Here is a 17275-nt window from a genome sequence, read left to right as displayed (position 1 = left end):
CTATGGATTTATATGTACTGCTGCTCTGAATAGTCATTACTTCAATATTCATATGAGAATTATACAATCTCATAAACTAGTCTACAGTAGCCTACATCATTCTACTATTCCAGTCTACCTATGAAATCAGATAATCCCTCAGTGCAACAGGTTTGTGCCCAGTGTTCAGTGAAGAATTACTCCAAAGTCCAACCCCAACTGAATAGTGAAGAACGAGTTGATATTTTGTGTTGCAGATCAAGACAGGTCGGCTGAACTACATCAGTCTTGAATAATTCTGATTGCGTGAGAATGTAAAATGTGCTCCGACAATCTAATTTCGAAAGGTGAACAAGTACAACTGTCTGTCAAGGCTATTCAGTCTACAGTCTACATCTCATAAACTAGTGTTGATGATTAGCTACCGGAGAGAGAGACCAAATCAAGACGCTGGACAGAGTGGAATCAAGTATAGCAAAAAGGCAGTTTATTATGTAACAGATATCTTGTCCTCTAATTAAGCGTGCACGGACCTAGTCATATGGCTCAGAAGGAGGCAGCTGACAAGGATCCCTAAACAGAGTGTGCAACAGATTTTGTACATAGAATGACGTAGGTTGATTCTTGTAGTTCTGTCTTCTGACTGGTTGGTGAAGGTTGGAGGCGGGTCCTGACCGAGCCTGTGCAGGAGCCTTATTGGTGCCCCGTGAAGTCGTCCCATCCTGGCTCCTGCCCAGTAGAAAGGGGAGTGGAGTGTGTGTGTGTGTGTGTGTGTGTTTATGCAAGAAGATGTTTGTGTGTCCCGTTATGGCTAGGTGTGTGTGTTCGTGCGATGGAATGTTCGTGTGTGTCCCGGAGTCGTGAGATAAAGGAGCAAATGGGGTCGTGAAACAACAGAGAGCTGAGGGGGGTAGTTTATTGCTGGGTATGTGTGTGTCAGGGGACAGGGAGACCGGAGATCAGAGGGGTCTTGAAACAACAGAGAGCTGAGGGGGGTAGTTTATTGCTGGGTATGTGTCCTGGTTCCTGTTTTAGCAGGGGTACAAGAAATGACTTGAGTCAGGCAGATCAGCTTAGTGCTGTATAATATATGAGCCATGTGTATGAATATTTATATAACACTAGTCTACAGTAGCCTACATCATTCTACTATTCCATTCTACTATCTATGAAATCAGATAATCCCTCAGTGCAACAGGTTTGTGCCCAATGTTCAGTGAAGAATTACTCCAAAGTCCAACCCGTAAATGGAGGCGGGACGGAATATGGGAAGCCATGCAGTTCGAGAAGGGAATTATCCAAACACTGGGTGCGTGACCCACATGTAACCTGTCCTATTATTAAGCAACCCCGTGATCAAGAAAAAGGAACACATATTGCTGAATATGTGAATTAAGCTTCATAAGTGAATAGTGAAGAACGATTTGATATTTTGTGTTGTAGATCAAGACAGGTAGGCTAAGCTACATTTTCCTTTAATAATTCTGAATGCGTGAGACTGTAGACTGCTATCTAGTTTCAAAAGGTAAACAAGTGCAACTGTCTGTCAAGGCTATTCATGAACACTGCTGATAGCGGTTTTAAATCCATCAAAGGCTTTATTTTGTTTCATTTGACAATGTATCTTGGCCTATTTGCATGGACATACAAAACCTTTTTGGATTATAATAAGGATTTATTTTGTCAATTTATATGCTAGCTTGTCTGTAATTCGAACAACATATATGCTACTGTCAACTTTTGACAGTTTGATAAATGTTTAATTTATTCCACCCAAGTTGTCAATTTACACAATTGTATTTTTATTATTATTATTATATTATTATAAAGTAACTGCCGAACTCATTAAATACATTTTGTAGTGGTTATTCAAACATCTCCAACAGCCAGTAGAACTCAAATCATAAAAGTGATATTAACTCATATGTCATTTTTGAGTACTGTTAACAATTATTAGGTTATTGAGTAAATACATCTTTATTTATTTGTGTTCTGATCATCTCGCTATTGAGTTTTACAAGTTATGATTGTTTAATATTTTAAATTCAATCTAACAAGTTGTTCATACCTGATTCTATTATGTTTTACGTCTTTACTTAAAATAATAAGGTAGTAATAAGACATTGATATTTACGTAAAAAACACTTGATTATCTGTGTTGTGCTGATATAGAATTATTACGTTTTTACAAGTTATTAATTCATAATAGTGGCACGTGGCTCGTTTTTAAAGAATTGTGGATATTTCAAAATGTTTAGACTTCATGGTACTTTTACACAATGTTGTATTAATGTTTGAAGAAATAAAAGTATATTTCTAAAATAGTATTAAGCAGTTTGTTGTGCTATGAGGTGTAGTTGATCACGATGAACGGATATCAAATTGACGTTCAATAATGAGACATTCCCACCATCAACTCGGTAATGTTCACCAGTCTTAATGACAGAGGATAATGCTGCATCATGTAAAGCTTACAGCTCTACCTCCAGTTACTGTGCCCAACAATGCCTGCTAAGGGGGGTTAAAATTACAAATGGTCAAATAAGACATGACCACTGACAATGACTAATCAGAACTACTTACTACTTGATATTTGTTTTAATGAAGGTTAACAATTTAAGTAGAAGGGACCCTACATTTGTATGTTTATTACAAAAAATGTTCCTCTTCAAGTAACTTAAATCGTACATAATTTAATTTAGTCGCAAAAAGCTCATAAAACACACAACAATTAAGTATTTACAACGTTAAAAGATAATCATATGGAAGGAGATGTCACTGTATTACTAGAAAGTATTGAATACTGAAATACTTTGAGTTAGGTTACTCGAGTGGTTCTAAGCAACGGGTTTCCATAACAACAAAAAAAATGTTAGCAGAACTAATGACTTTTTGCAATGTAGTATCCAGACCTCAATATGATCACTGTAATTCTCCGGTGTTCCCTGTTTACCAACTTCGAACACACAAACCTTTTCAATCATACCACTTAAGTAACAAGACTGTTCCACAGGACTTTGTCAGTCTTCTGTTAAGGTATGTGTAGATAATTTGTCAGCACTCATCATTAGAGTTGCAAAGGAAGGGTATATTACTGGAAACATTTCAAGTTTACCAATAAACTACTAAAATTGTTGAATTTTACAAGGATTTTCTGTCATCTATCAGAAGACATCTAGTGGCCCCTTTGGGTACTTAAGCATTTTGCTGGTGTCTGTAATTAGCTCTGGCCGTCTGTGCAATCCTGATCATATGTAAAATATTTGATGATGATTTTCAAATCAAAAATAGGATGACAAAGCAGTAAAACATTATCCTAAATATAAACCATTAACTTAGTGAATACCATTGGTGTTTAATAGGAGGGTTTCAGCTTTAAATATCCTTTATACATTTGTAAAGTGGCTGTTCCACTGATGTCAGAAGGTGAATTCACCAATTTGTAAGTCGCTCTGGATAAGAGCGTCTGCTAAATGACTTAAATGTAAATGTAAATGTAAATGCAAGACATGTACGTACGCACGCAGATATGCACGCACACACACACACACACACACAATCACACACACACACACAAACACACACACACATGCTGCCTATGAAAGTTTTCTCATTAATTTTGAAAGACTAGCTACAGATGACAGGCGGCCATTTATCATCCTACACTCAGATATGTTTTTTTTATTGAAAAATTTCTGCAGAGGGAGGGAGGAGAGAGGGAGAGAGAGAGAGAGAGAGAGACAGAGACAGAGACAGAGATAGAGAGAGAGAGGTAGTTGTACCTGTCAATTCTAAAGGTCTTTCTTTGAGTTGAAGTGAACGTGGCAATGTTCACCTTTCTCACCTCATGTGAGACAGTGGAGAAATGTTCTGAAATGGTACAGTACAGAAAGTTGTGTTGACTTACTGTGGGGCTGAGAGTTCCTACCAGCGGGCCGCTTAGTTAGTTGTCGCTCTCTTATCTCTTAAACATTGCAATAATCTGAATGAAAAGTGCATTCCTGTGTTTGCCCTGAATCTAATGTATAGATCCAAATTAGTGCAAATGTAGAATTAGTCCAATTGTTTTTCTTAGTTTTAACAGGCTGAAGTTATAATAATTACACCCATTTATAGTAGCACTGGTAATGAATGGTTTGCCTCTTCTGTGGTCTCCTTGATAGCTTTATTTATAGTAAATTGAGAGATTCATACTGTTAGTTGACCTCTTCACTGTTGTCTTCTTATCCAGAGATGGTGACCTATAATGACTTTTGAGCTGGGCACATTGGACCTGGCAGAGATGGACAACAGGATGAATAGTTCTGACATGAAGACCCTGTCAACCCTGGACCACCTTTACCTCTCCTCCCTAGAGCACAGCCTCAACAGTCCCCACCACCACAGCCCAGACAGAAACCACTCATTCAACCACAGCCCAGACAGAAACCACTCATTCAACCACAGCCCAGACAGAAACCACTCATTCAACCACAGCCCAGACAGAAACCACTCATTCAACCACAGCCCAGACATAAACCACTCATTCAACCACAGCCCAGACAGAAACCACTCATTCAACCACAGCCCAGACATAAACCACTCATTCAACCACAGCCCAGACATAAACCACTCATTCAACCACAGCCCAGACAGAAACCACTCATTCAACCACAGCCTAGACATAAACCACTCATTCAACCACAGCCCAGATAGAAACCACTCATTCAACCACAGCCCAGACAGAAACCACTCATTCAACCACAGCCCAGACATAAACCACTCATTCAACCACAGCCCAGACATAAACCACTCATTCAACCACAGCCCAGATAGAAACCACTCATTCAACCACAGCCCAGACATAAACCACTCATTCAACCACAGCCCAGACAGAAACCACTCATTCAACCACAGCCCAGACATAAACCACTCATTCAACCACAGCCCAGACAGAAACCACTCATTCAACCACAGCCCAGACAGAAACCACTCATTCAACCACAGCCCAGACAGAAACCACTCATTCAACCACAGCCCAGACATAAACCACTCATTCAACCACAGCCCAGACATAAACCACTCATTCAACCACAGCCTAGACATAAACCACTCATTCAACCACAGCACAGATAGAAACCACTCATTCAACCACAGCCCAGACAGAAACCACTCATTCAACCACAGCCCAGACATAAACCACTCATTCAACCACAGCCCAGACATAAACCACTCATTCAACCACAGCCTAGACATAAACCACTCATTGAACCACAGCTCAGACATAAACCACTCATTCAACCACAGCCCAGACATAAACCACTCATTCAACCACAGCCTAGACATAAACCACTCATTCAACCACAGCCCAGACAGAAACCAGTCATTCAACCACAGCCCAGACATAAATCACTCATCCAACCACAGCCCAGACAGAAAACACTCATTTAACCACAGCCCAGATAGAAACCAGTCATTCAACCACAGCCCAGACAGAAATCACTCATCCAACCACAGCCCAGACAGAAACCACTCATTTAACCACAGCCCAGATAGAAACCAGTCATTCAACCACAGCCCAGACAGAAATCACTCATCCAACCACAGCCCACACAGAAACCACTCATTCAACTACCCATACAACTACACATACAGCGAGTACCAATGTAAGTCTACTGTAAGGGACTTTTACTAAATCTGGCATTTACTAAAGTGTAATAACACAGTCTTTTCTCTTGCCTGTGATGCTATGTATACAGATGTAGGATCTTAATTTGATCACCCTGTTGCAAGAGAACTTTCCAGCAATGCAGGAAATGTAAAACATGCAGTGTATTTAAGGTTTAAAAAGGCTTCTGAAGTTTGAAAGTTTGACATTTCAGACTTGATTCCCCTACAAAAATGTTCATTAATTATAATCCACATAATAATTCACATTTCCTGTTGCTGCAGGATTATTTTCCAGCTGTAGCAAACAGGCTCAAATGAAGATCCTACATCTGTATCTCATTGTGTTGTCATTTGTCTTTGTTTAGGTTCGTTAAAAGAGGAGTCCATGTCCCCTCTTTGATCTAGCAACTGTAGCGTTGTCAGCCTGTCCAGACCCACTCTTCACTCCAAATCCCCCACTTACACAGACCCCAGCACTCTGCTCTACATTGACTGCAGAGTGTGTGGGGACACGGCTTCCGGCTTCCACTATGGAGTCCATGACTGTGAGGGCTGCAAGGTAGGACTGAGACCTACCAAATTAGGTTCTGGTGGCTTGACAGTATGTATGACTATTGTGTTTGCTTGGAGCTATACAAATGCATTGTTACACATTTGAGCATAAAAACAAAACAAACGTCTTGCTATTTAACCTCCAGGGGGTCATGTATTAGTAAGGATTTAACCCTGACACATAAACACTCACCGTAAACCTTGTATTCATATCAAGCCCACTGTTTCCATTGATCACATTTATTTTTTTAAATCCTGTAAAATAATTATAGTTTGTTGCTGCTTTATGATTCTACAATCTACATGTTCTCTGCCTTTCTCTTAGGGATTCTTCCGAAGAACCATGAGGTTAAAACTGGTGTATGACCACTGTGATTTGCATTGTCGGATTCACAAAAAGAGCCGGAATAAATGCCAGTACTGTCGCTTTCAGAAATGTCTGCTTCTGGGCATGTCACAAGATGGGAAGCCACTACATTGTTGTGAAAAGTATATTTGCTTACCAATATTTTTAAGAGTCATGATTTGTCATAGACAGTGCATTTGGAAAGTATTCAGATCCCTTGACTTTTTCCACATTTTGTTACATTACAGACTTATTCTAAAATGGATTAAATTCTTTTTTCCCCTCATCTACACATAATACCCCTTAATGACAATACCCCTTAATGACAAAGTGAAAACAGCTTTATAGAAATGTAAGCACATTTATTACAAATAATAAACTGAAATACCTTATTTAAATAAGTATTCAGACCCTTTTCTATGATGCTCGAAATTAAGCTCAAGTGTATCCTGTTTCCATTGATCATCCTTGAGATGTTCTACAACTTGATTGGAGTACACCTGTGGTAAATTCAATTGACTGGACATGATTTGGAAAGGCTCACACCTGTCTATATAAGATCCCACAGTTGACAGTGCATGTCAGAGAAATAACCAAACCATGAGGATGAAGGAATTGTCTGTAGAGCTCTGAGACAGGATTTTGAGGCTCAGATCTGAGGAAGGATATCAAAAACATTCTGCAGCATCGAAGGTCCCCAAGAACACAGTGGCCTCCGTCATTCTTAAATTGAAGAAGTTTGGAATCACCAAGACTCTTCCTAGAGCTGTCCACCTGGCATAACTGAGAACTCGGGGGAGAAGGGCCTTGGTCAGGAAGGTGAACAAGAACCTGATGGTCACACTGACAGAGCTCCAGAGTTCCTCTGTGGAGATGGGAAAGCCTTCCAGAAGGACAACCATCTCTAAAGCACTCCACCAATCAGGCCTTTATGGTAGAGTGGCCTGACGGAATTCACTCCTCAGTAAAAGGCACATGACAGCCCGCTTGGAGTTTGTCAAAAGGCACCTAAATGACTCTCAGACCATGAGAAACAAGATTATCTGGTCTGATGAAACCAAGATTGAACTCTTTGGCCTGAATGCCAAGTGTCAAATCTGGAGGAAACATGGCACCATCCCTACAGTGAATCATGATGGTGGCAGCATCATGCTGTGGGGATGTTTTCAGTGGCAGGGACTGGGAGACGAGTTAGGATCAGGGGAAAGATGAACGGAGCAAAGTACAGAGAGATCCTTGATGAAAACCTGCTCCAGAGCACTCAGGTCCTCAGACTGGGGCGAATGTTCACCTTATAACAGGCCAATGACCAGAAGCACACAGCCAAGACAATACAGGACTGCTTTCGGGACAAGTCTCTGAATTTCCTTGAGTGGCCCAGCCAAAGCCCAGACTTGAACCTGATCCAAAATCTCTGGAGAGACCTGAAAATATATGTGCAGCAACGCAACCCATCCAATATGACAAGAGCTTGAGAGGATTTGCAGAGAAGAATGGGAGAAACTCCCCAAATACAGGTGTGTCAAGCTTGTAGAATTATACCCAAGAGGACTTGAGGCTGTAATTGTTGCCGAAGGTGCTTCAGCAAAGTACTGAGTCAGTAAGTCAGTGAAGGGTCTGAATACTAAAGTACACTACCGATCAAAAGTTTGGGGTCACTTAGAAATGTCCTTGTTTTCCATAAAAACACACATGAAATAAGTTGCAAAATGAATTGGAAATATAGTCAAGATGTTGACAAGGTTATAAATAATTTGTTTCTTTCAAACTTTGCTTTTGTCAAATAATTTGCATCAATTACATCCTTGCATGCCTTTGGCATTCTAGATGTCAATTTGTTGTGGTAATCTGAAGAGATTTCACCCTATGCTTCCTGAAGCATCTCCCACGAGTTGGATTGGCTTGATGGACACTTCTTATGTACCACATGGTCAAGCTGCTCCCACAACAGCTCAATAGGGTTGAGATCCGGTGACTGTGCTGGCCACTCCATTATAGACAGATACCAGCTGACTGCTTCTTCCCTAAATAGTTATTGCATAGTTTTTAGCTGTGCTTTGGGTCATTGTCCTGTTGTAGTAGAAACCTGGCTCCAATTAAGTGCCATCCACAGAGTATGGCATGGTGTTTTGCGAATTGGAGTGATAACTTTCCTTCTTCAAAATCCCTTTTACCCTGTAGAAATCTCCCACTTTACCACCACCAAAGCACTCCCAGACCAGCACATTGCCTCCACCATGCTTGAAAGATGGCGTCAAGCACCCCTCCAGCATCTTTTCATTTTGTCTGCGTCTTACGAATTTTCTTCTTTGTGATCCGAACACCTCAAACTTAGATTTGTCTGTCCATAACACATTTTTTCCAATCTTCCTCTGTCCAGTGTCTGTGTTATTTTACCCATCTTAATTTTTTATTTTTATTGGCCAGTCTGAGATATGGATTTTTCTTTGCAACTCTGCCTAGAAGGCCAGCTTTCCGGGGTTGCATCTTCACTGTTGACGTTGAGACTGGTGTTTTGCGGGTACTATTTAATGAAGCTGCCAGTTGAGGACTTGTGAGGCGTCTGTTTCTCAAACTAGACACTCTAATGTACTTGTCTTCTTGCTCAGTTGTGCACCGGGGCCTCCCACTCCTCTTTCTATTCTAGTTAGAGACAGTTTGCGTTGTTCTGTGAAGGGAGTAGTACACAGCGTTGTACGAGATCTTCAGTTTCTTGGCAATTTCTCGCATGGAATAGCCTTCATTTCTTAGAACAAGAATTTGACTGGTAAACTCATGGGTACACTCGCAATGGCTGCATGGTATTGGGATTTATACAATGTGTGGGTCTAATCCGGAATGCTGATTGGTTAGTTAAAACTGCATTCCAGCCGATCTCTATTCCACAAGTTGCCACTGGCTAGATCTATGGTGTTAAAATGCCTATTTACTCTGTTCCATCTGACTGTGTAATCCACTGTCTCATCAGCCCAGCCAAGCAACATATAAACTTGAAAAAGCATCTAGACATTATCTCACATTTCTTTTAGACTAACATTTAGTTTTCAACAGCAGACATTTGTATAAACCTTGCTGTCTGTCTCTCCGACATTTGCAACATTGAAACAATATTAAAATTAGATCTCCAGCTGTCCCATAGTAATGAACGTGTCAGGAGTGGGACGAAATGGCCAAGCAGGCAGCGTTTTTCAGCCAGTCGAAATCATGAATAAGCTGGCATCATTTTTATGGAGAAATAAAAAAATATTTTAAAAATGTTGAAAAAAATTCACATGAAACACAGCTAATTTGAGGTCTTTCCAGCTTCAGTTTGAAGTGATCGTGTTACTGTAGCTGTGTTGTTGGCTATCTCCTTTGAACAACACTGTCCTGACGAGTGAGCACATTTTCTATGCCAGGCGAAGTCGTGCCTCATTAGCTCATTGTTATGGATGTATCCAAATAAATGTCACTCGAAGACAGCTTAAACAAATGTAACATTTTGACTTTGTCTCAGACTGAACAACAATATATCCTCCAAACATTGACTTCTCTAGCATTATCACTTAATTAAGCAATCATTTGAATGAACATTCTACATTACCATAGAAATTATTGCTTAAGTGATATTGCCTTTGAAGCCGATGTTTGGAGGATATTTTGGCACGGTTTGTCGGCCCTCAACGAACAACACCCGTGCCAATATATCCTCCAAACACCGGCTTCTCGGACATTATCACTTAAGCAATCATTTCCATGGTAATGTAGAATGTTCATTCAAATGATTGCTTAAGTGATGTTAACTGATGTGGCTCATGCAATGGAATGTATTTTTTCTAATGTAAGTTGAGTTGAATCAACAAATCACAGAACATATTGATGGGTACACTTTTTGCTTTTACTTCCTGCTTTTCTCCTATGGGTGCACTCGCAATGGCCGTCAGTCCACCCATTATGCCATTATTGACTTGAACGGGGACACCCGTTTTATTAATTATATTTCTATGGCAGCTCAGTCAGGAGCGGAGTAGAGAAGAAAATGTGCGTCTTTATTTTTTGTTGCTATTCGAACGGTTATAAAGGTGATCCAGTCATTTGGCTGACCAATGATCGTCATCCAAAACTCCATGACTGTCACAGGCTTAATCAAGGATGTTAAACAGCAGGTGTCTGTCTGAAATTGGGCCTTAAGTCTTTGGAAAGGTTTCTACACAGCAGGATGAAGTATAGTCCTTCCTCCAACGTCTTTGTCATTGTCTTGTTTGGGCAGCCAGTGATGTGTAGCATTATTCAATACAGAAAGAGTCTGACTGGCACCCAGGCTAGAATATAATGATTTTGATGTCCCCACGCAGCCATCCGCTTCGGCCGGATGCCCCAGGAGGAGAGAGAGAAGCTGCTGGCTGAGTTTATGGATGTGTCCCCCAGGAGCCCAGAGTCAGCGGACTTGAGAGCCTTGTCCAGACAGCTGTGTCTGTCCTATCACAGACACTTTCCCCTGACCAAGAGCAGGGCCAGAGCCATCCTGTCTGGGAAGACCCACGGAAACTCAGTAAGGGCCCAATTGTTACTTGAGATACTGTACAACTACATGCACATAATCTTAAAAGGTTTTGCATAAATTTTGCATTGATGTCAATGGAACATTTGTAATATGAGTCAGAACAGAGCCATTGAAAGCCACTTGACCTCTTTCTCTCTCTCACACACCAGACATTTGGTTCTGTATATTTGAATATCACAGTTTTTGGAAAATGCACTCTGTCCTGATTAACTGGTAGCAAAATATCAGTGTACAGTAGGAAGCAGTAATATTGGGTCATCTCAGCTTGTCTAAGAGGAAATAACTAATAGACAGTTATTTATACTTTAGAGAAGCAGATATATTTTCACTAACCTAAAAGTCAGGATTTTAATGTATCTTTTATTTTCTAGTTAGATTAACCCGTTGTGCACCCAGCAAGGGGCCAAATACTGAATCACTACAAATTGCCAAGAGAATGTATGGCAATGGATGGCAATGCTTCATAATACATTGTTTTTAAGGGATGTCTCTCGTTCCTTCCAGCCGTTTGTCATCCATGACATGAAGTCCCTGACAGCGGGTCAGGACTTTATAAACAGTAGACAGTTCCCTTTCCTGGAGCACCAGAGGTCTGTCCTGCCCCCTCAAGAGCCTGCCGGGGAGCTGGAGCTCTTCTTTTTCCGGCAGGTTCAGTTCCGCACCACCGAAGCTGTACGAGAAATCATAGAGTTTGCCAAGAGTATCCCTGGGTTGACAGATTTGGACATAAATGACCAGGTGACCCTGCTGAAGTACGGGGTCATCGAGGTCATGTTGATCATGCTGGCGCCGCTGATGAACAAGGACGGCACACTGTTCGCCTACGGACAGATCTTCATGACCCGGGAGTTCTTCAAGAGTCTGAGGAAGCCCTTCTGTGAGACGATGGAGCCAAAGTTTGAGTTTGCGGTAAAATTCAACGTGCTGGAGCTGGACGATAGTGATACGGCGCTCTTCCTCGCTGTCATCATCCTCAGTGGAGGTGGTGTTTTTCCGTTTTACATTTATGCATTTACAGTTGAAGTCAGAAGTTTACATACACATAAGTTGGAGTCATTAAAACTTGTTTTTCAACCGCTCCAAGAATGTATTGTTATCAACTACAGTTTTGGCAAGTCGGTTAGGACATCTACTTTGTGCATGACACAAGTCATTTTTCCAACAATTGTTTACAGACAGATTATTTCACTTACAATTCACTGTATCACAATTCCAGTGGGTCAAAAGTTTACAAACACTAAGTTGACTGTGCCTTCAAACAGCTTGAAAAATTCCTGAAAATGATGTCATGGCTTGAGAAGCTTCTAAATAGGCTAATTGACATAATTTGAGTCAATTGGAGATTGTGGATGTATTTGTGGATGTATTTCAAGGCCTTGTAGACCTCCACAAGTCTGGTTCATCCTTGGGAGCAATTTCCAAACGCCTGAAGGTACCACGTTCATCTGTACAAACAATAGTATGCAAGTATTAACACCATGGGACCACGCAGCCGTCATACCGCTCAGGAAGGAGACACAGTCTGTCTCCTAGAGATGAACGTACTTTAGTGCGAAAAGTGCAAATCAATCCCAGAACAACAGCAAAGGACCTTGTGAAGATGCTGGAGGAAATAGGCACAAAAGTATCTATAGCCACAGTAAATCAAGTCCTATATCGACATAACCTGAAAGGCCGCTCAGAAAGGTAGAAGCCACTGCTCCAAAACCGCCATAAAAAAGCCAGACCACAGTTTGCAACTGCACATGGGGACAAAGATAGTACTTTTTAGAAAAATGTCCTCTGGTCTGATGAAACAAAAATAGAACTGTTTGGCCATAATTACATTGTTATGTTTGGTGGAAAAGGGGGAGGCTTGCAAGCCAAAGAACACCATCCCAACTGTAAAGCACGGGGGTGGCAGCATCATGTTGTGGGGGTGCTTTTCTGCAGGAGGGACTGGTGCAGTTCACAAAATAGATGGCATGATGATGGTGGAAAAATATGTGGATATATTGAAGCAACATCTCAAGACATCATTCAGGAAGTTAAAGCTTGGTCGCAAATGGGTCTTCCAAATGGACAATGACCCCAAGCATACTTCCAAAGTTGTGGCACAATGGCTTAAGGACAACAAAGTCAAGGTATTGGAGTGGCCATCACAAAGCCCTGACTAAATCCTGTGGAAAATCTGTGGGTGGAACTGAAAAAGTGTGCGCAATCAAGGAGACCTACAGACCTGACTCAGTTACACCAGCTCTGTCAGGAGGAATGGGCCAAATTTCACCAAACTTATTGTGGGAAGCTTGTGGAAGGCTACACGAAACGTTTGACCCAAGTTAAACCATTTAATGGCAATGCTACCAAATACTAATTGAGTGTATGTAAACTTCTGACCCACTGGGAACGTGTTGAAAGAAATAAAAGCTGAAATAAATCTCGTCTCTTTACTATTCTGACATTTCATATTCTTAAAATAAAGTGGTGATACTAACTGACCTAAGACAGGTCATTTTTACTAGGATTTAAATGTCAGGAATTGTTCAAAACTGAGTTTAAATGTATTTGGCTAAGGTGTATGTAAACTTCTGACTTCAACTGTATGTTAGATAGATGCGGTAAAGAGGTCAATGGAACTCTTCCCAAACACGTGGGGGAAAGATGCCTTGGGGAAAATGTCCAGATTCTTCTCATTGCCCCCTAGCAAAATTAGCCTACCTTAAGGCGATTGTTTATACAGTATGTGTATTTCACACTATGTTGAGGTAAACATCGAAGTATATTGCTTGTATGCATGTCAACCCCAATACATGTTCATGTCATAGTCACCAATCAACTGCATTGCAGTTCAAAATTACTTTGGCTACCACCACCGATTTTTGTATGCTAGCTATTCTACCAGTTTATACAAACCGGATTTAGCATTTAGCAGTCACTTTTTCTAAACCTGAAAAGGAACTTCTCAATGTTATGCAGCAAAAACAGCCATATATATCAAAATCAGACTTTAGAAAACACATTGTGGGCCTGTTACAATACATCAATCATGTTGGATTTGACGAAAATCCACTTTGTTTGACCAGATTTGTTGATTGTGCGCCATTATGGCATCTTTCTTCTATCCCCAACGGTCTGCCTTCCATTGACCTCAACTGCAGGATTAGGTGTTTTATTGCTCTGAGATGGCTTGATTGGGCTTGAGACCAGATATTAAACAATGGTGACCTAATTTATGCTGTATCATTTCAATTGACCTTGGACTTTGCTCATCAGGACATTGCAACTTCAGATCATTTGATGTATACTGTATGTCCAATCTTCCTCTATTTCCCTCTCTCCTCTTGCACTTTCCACTCTCTGGTGACCTCTAACCTTGACCTTGTTGTGCTCGACTCTAGACCGTCCAGGCCTGGTGAATGTGAAGCCCATCGAGGACCTCCAGGAGGCAGTACTGCAGGCCTTGGAGCTGCAGTTGAAGACCATCCACCCAGACTGCCCCCGGCTGTTTGCCAGGCTGCTGCAGAAGATGACCGACCTGCGGCCGCTGGTGGCTGACCACGTCCGGCTCATCCACCTGCTCAAGAAGCAGGAGCTGGAGACGTGTCTGCACCCCCTACTACAGGAAATCATGAGGGACCTGTACTAGAGTAGTGGGAGACTCAGGTTAACAGCTATGAAGAAAAGAAGACTATACAACAGTGGAGGCTGCTGAGGGGAGGACGACTCATAATAATGGTGCAAATGGAATCAAACACATGGAAACTGCATTTAACCCAACTCTCTAAATCAGAGAGGTGCGGAGGGCTGCATTAATCAACATCCACGTCATCTGTGCTGATGGAATAGTGTGTTAACTGCCTTGCTCAGGGGCGGAGCGACAGATTTGACCTTGTCTGCTCTGGGATTCAATCCAGCAACCTTTTGGTTACTGGCCCAATGCTCCTACCCACCAGGATACCTGCTGCCCATATTGGTGGTACCACCAACATCCTGTGCTATACAGTAGAGTTTTATCCAACTAGTGTGTTTATTATAACAATATGCAGAACCTCATAGGTCTTTATCTAGCCAGATCTGTTGGTGCTTTGGTCAACTCTTCTGTGTCATGTATATAATAGCAGCAATAGTCACTGAGACCAGGCTAGTTTTCAGCAGGCTCTCAGTTAAAGCAAATGTCTGGCTTCACAGGTGACCTCCATGACAAGTGAGGGTTAAGTCTGTTTTCTTGGGACTTGTTGTTTAATAGAAGGATCTCTGAACTCTATTTAAACAATAAGGCACGAGGGGTGTGGTTTATGGCCAATATACCATGGCTAAAGGCTGTTCTCATGCATGACGCAACGCTGATTGCCTGGATATAGCCATTAGTCGTGGTATATTGGCCACATACCACAAACCCCCGAGGTCCCTTATTGCTGGTTACCAACATAATTTGAACAGTAAAAATAAATGTTTTGTCATACCAGTGGTATACGGTCTGATATATCACGGCTTTCAGTCAATCAGCATTCAGGGCCCAACCACCCAGTTTATAATACATTATGAATGATTCATTACTGAGCTTCCTACCATCTTGCTGTAACTGCAGCTATTCTGTCTTCTACCATGCTTTTTAATTAAAGGGATGAAAGGAGAATTGCTTTTAATTACAGGACATTTATTGGGGCATCCTAAAATAAAATAAGCAGATACCTACAGGTGTTATATACTGCGAAACACAATGTGCGTTATCGTAATACATTGTTCATGATGTCTTTTTTTAATGTAAGTTTCCATGTCTTTGAAGTATTTTTGAGAGGTTAGATGAGTGTGAAAACGTCTATTAGTTTCCATTTCCTCAACTTCACCCCCTCTAAACATTTCAGTGTATAATGTAACATGTACTACCATGGAAATATGCTATCCTGTGTTATGTATAAATCACCTGTATAAACAATACTAATATCCTTCCTGATAAATACTTAAAGTACATTTTAATGTTGCCATCTCGTGGTGAATATGTCAGAGATGCTATCGCTTCATGATGTTATGCAATGTCTTGCTATTCCGCTGTTGCTGAGGCAAAACGTGTCAGTGCTCGTGTTAAGGTAACGATTGGTACGTGTTTTTCTGTTGCTCACTAGAAAAACGAGATTTCAGTCTTGGAGGTGTTTCCTGGCCGATTCCGCGTTTGGTTAATGATGTTTGTCCCCCATGAGCCACTGTAGACGCAGAAGCCTATTTCACTTCCTCAAAATCCTCAGAATGAATCTATGATAACTCAAGAAATCAGTAATAAATGTTAACATTTTTGCTGATTATATTTTAGATGCTCAATTTTACATCTAACTAAGATGTTTGGTGCAGTATTTCTCAAGTTAATAAATGTGGTGCGGTGTGTTGTCTTATGTAAACAAAGTCGTGTTGTCTTATATAAACAGTGGGAGCTGCTGGGCAGGTCTATCTCACTGTCTATGCTATTGGATAGAGAACAATCGCCGCAGCTGTTCACCCCATGTTAGTGGGCAAATGGACATCGTCAAATCAAAACCCAACCTTAATTTAACCGTTGTGTTGATGTTACAAAATCCATTTTAGACGAAAACTGACTTTATGACCAAAATTATCCTATTTACACTTTAGTACATTTTGACACTAGAATAACTGTTTCCGACTCATATTGATGCTACATAAGCAGTTCTCAAAGGGATTCGTTGCTGTGATTATTGCTATACAATGAGATATGGCATGGTTCAAATTCTTTAGTTTATTCAAAACATAATTGGGGAAATGGTACAATAGTTATTCTGCCAAAGTGAATTAATGTGCATCACAGGTAGTAGACTTGCAGTACACTTATCTACAGGGTTACAATCTTATATGTTGTATTAGTGTCTATCTTTTGAATATTTATTTTAATGTTGGTGCCCAAAGTCAGAGTCATCGTGATTTCTTATAGACAAACATGCCTTGTCTGCACAGGGAACATACACTTTGATTGACAGTTATTGTTTTGAGGGGGGGGGGGGTTGCAGAGATGGATTCGTTGTATGTGCAAGAGGATGCTGTGTACATGCGTGTGCTTGTAGATCGTGGATAGTGTAGCCCACTTATAGTCCGCTGGATCTGCTACAGCCACCACTGTGTAAGGAGGGTGAATCGGAAGCATGTGTCAAAGCTCTGGAGACAGCAACATGATCGCAGCATTCCCACCAGGTGGAGCTCTTGTCACCATAGGGTCAGATCAG

At 41.1% G+C, this 17275-nt stretch overlaps 1 pseudogene; it reads left to right on the top strand.

Annotated features, from left to right (window-relative positions):
- Nucleotides 1-1261: 1261 nt before the first annotated feature.
- LOC135527981 (peroxisome proliferator-activated receptor gamma-like) lies at nt 1262-16438 on the top strand (annotated as a pseudogene).
- Nucleotides 16439-17275: the final 837 nt, after the last annotated feature.

The sequence above is a fragment of the Oncorhynchus masou genome, chromosome 33 (assembly GCF_036934945.1).
Source record: "Oncorhynchus masou masou isolate Uvic2021 chromosome 33, UVic_Omas_1.1, whole genome shotgun sequence".
In the NCBI taxonomy this organism is placed as follows: domain Eukaryota; kingdom Metazoa; phylum Chordata; class Actinopteri; order Salmoniformes; family Salmonidae; genus Oncorhynchus; species Oncorhynchus masou.
This window is presented reverse-complemented; position numbering and strand designations above follow the sequence as displayed.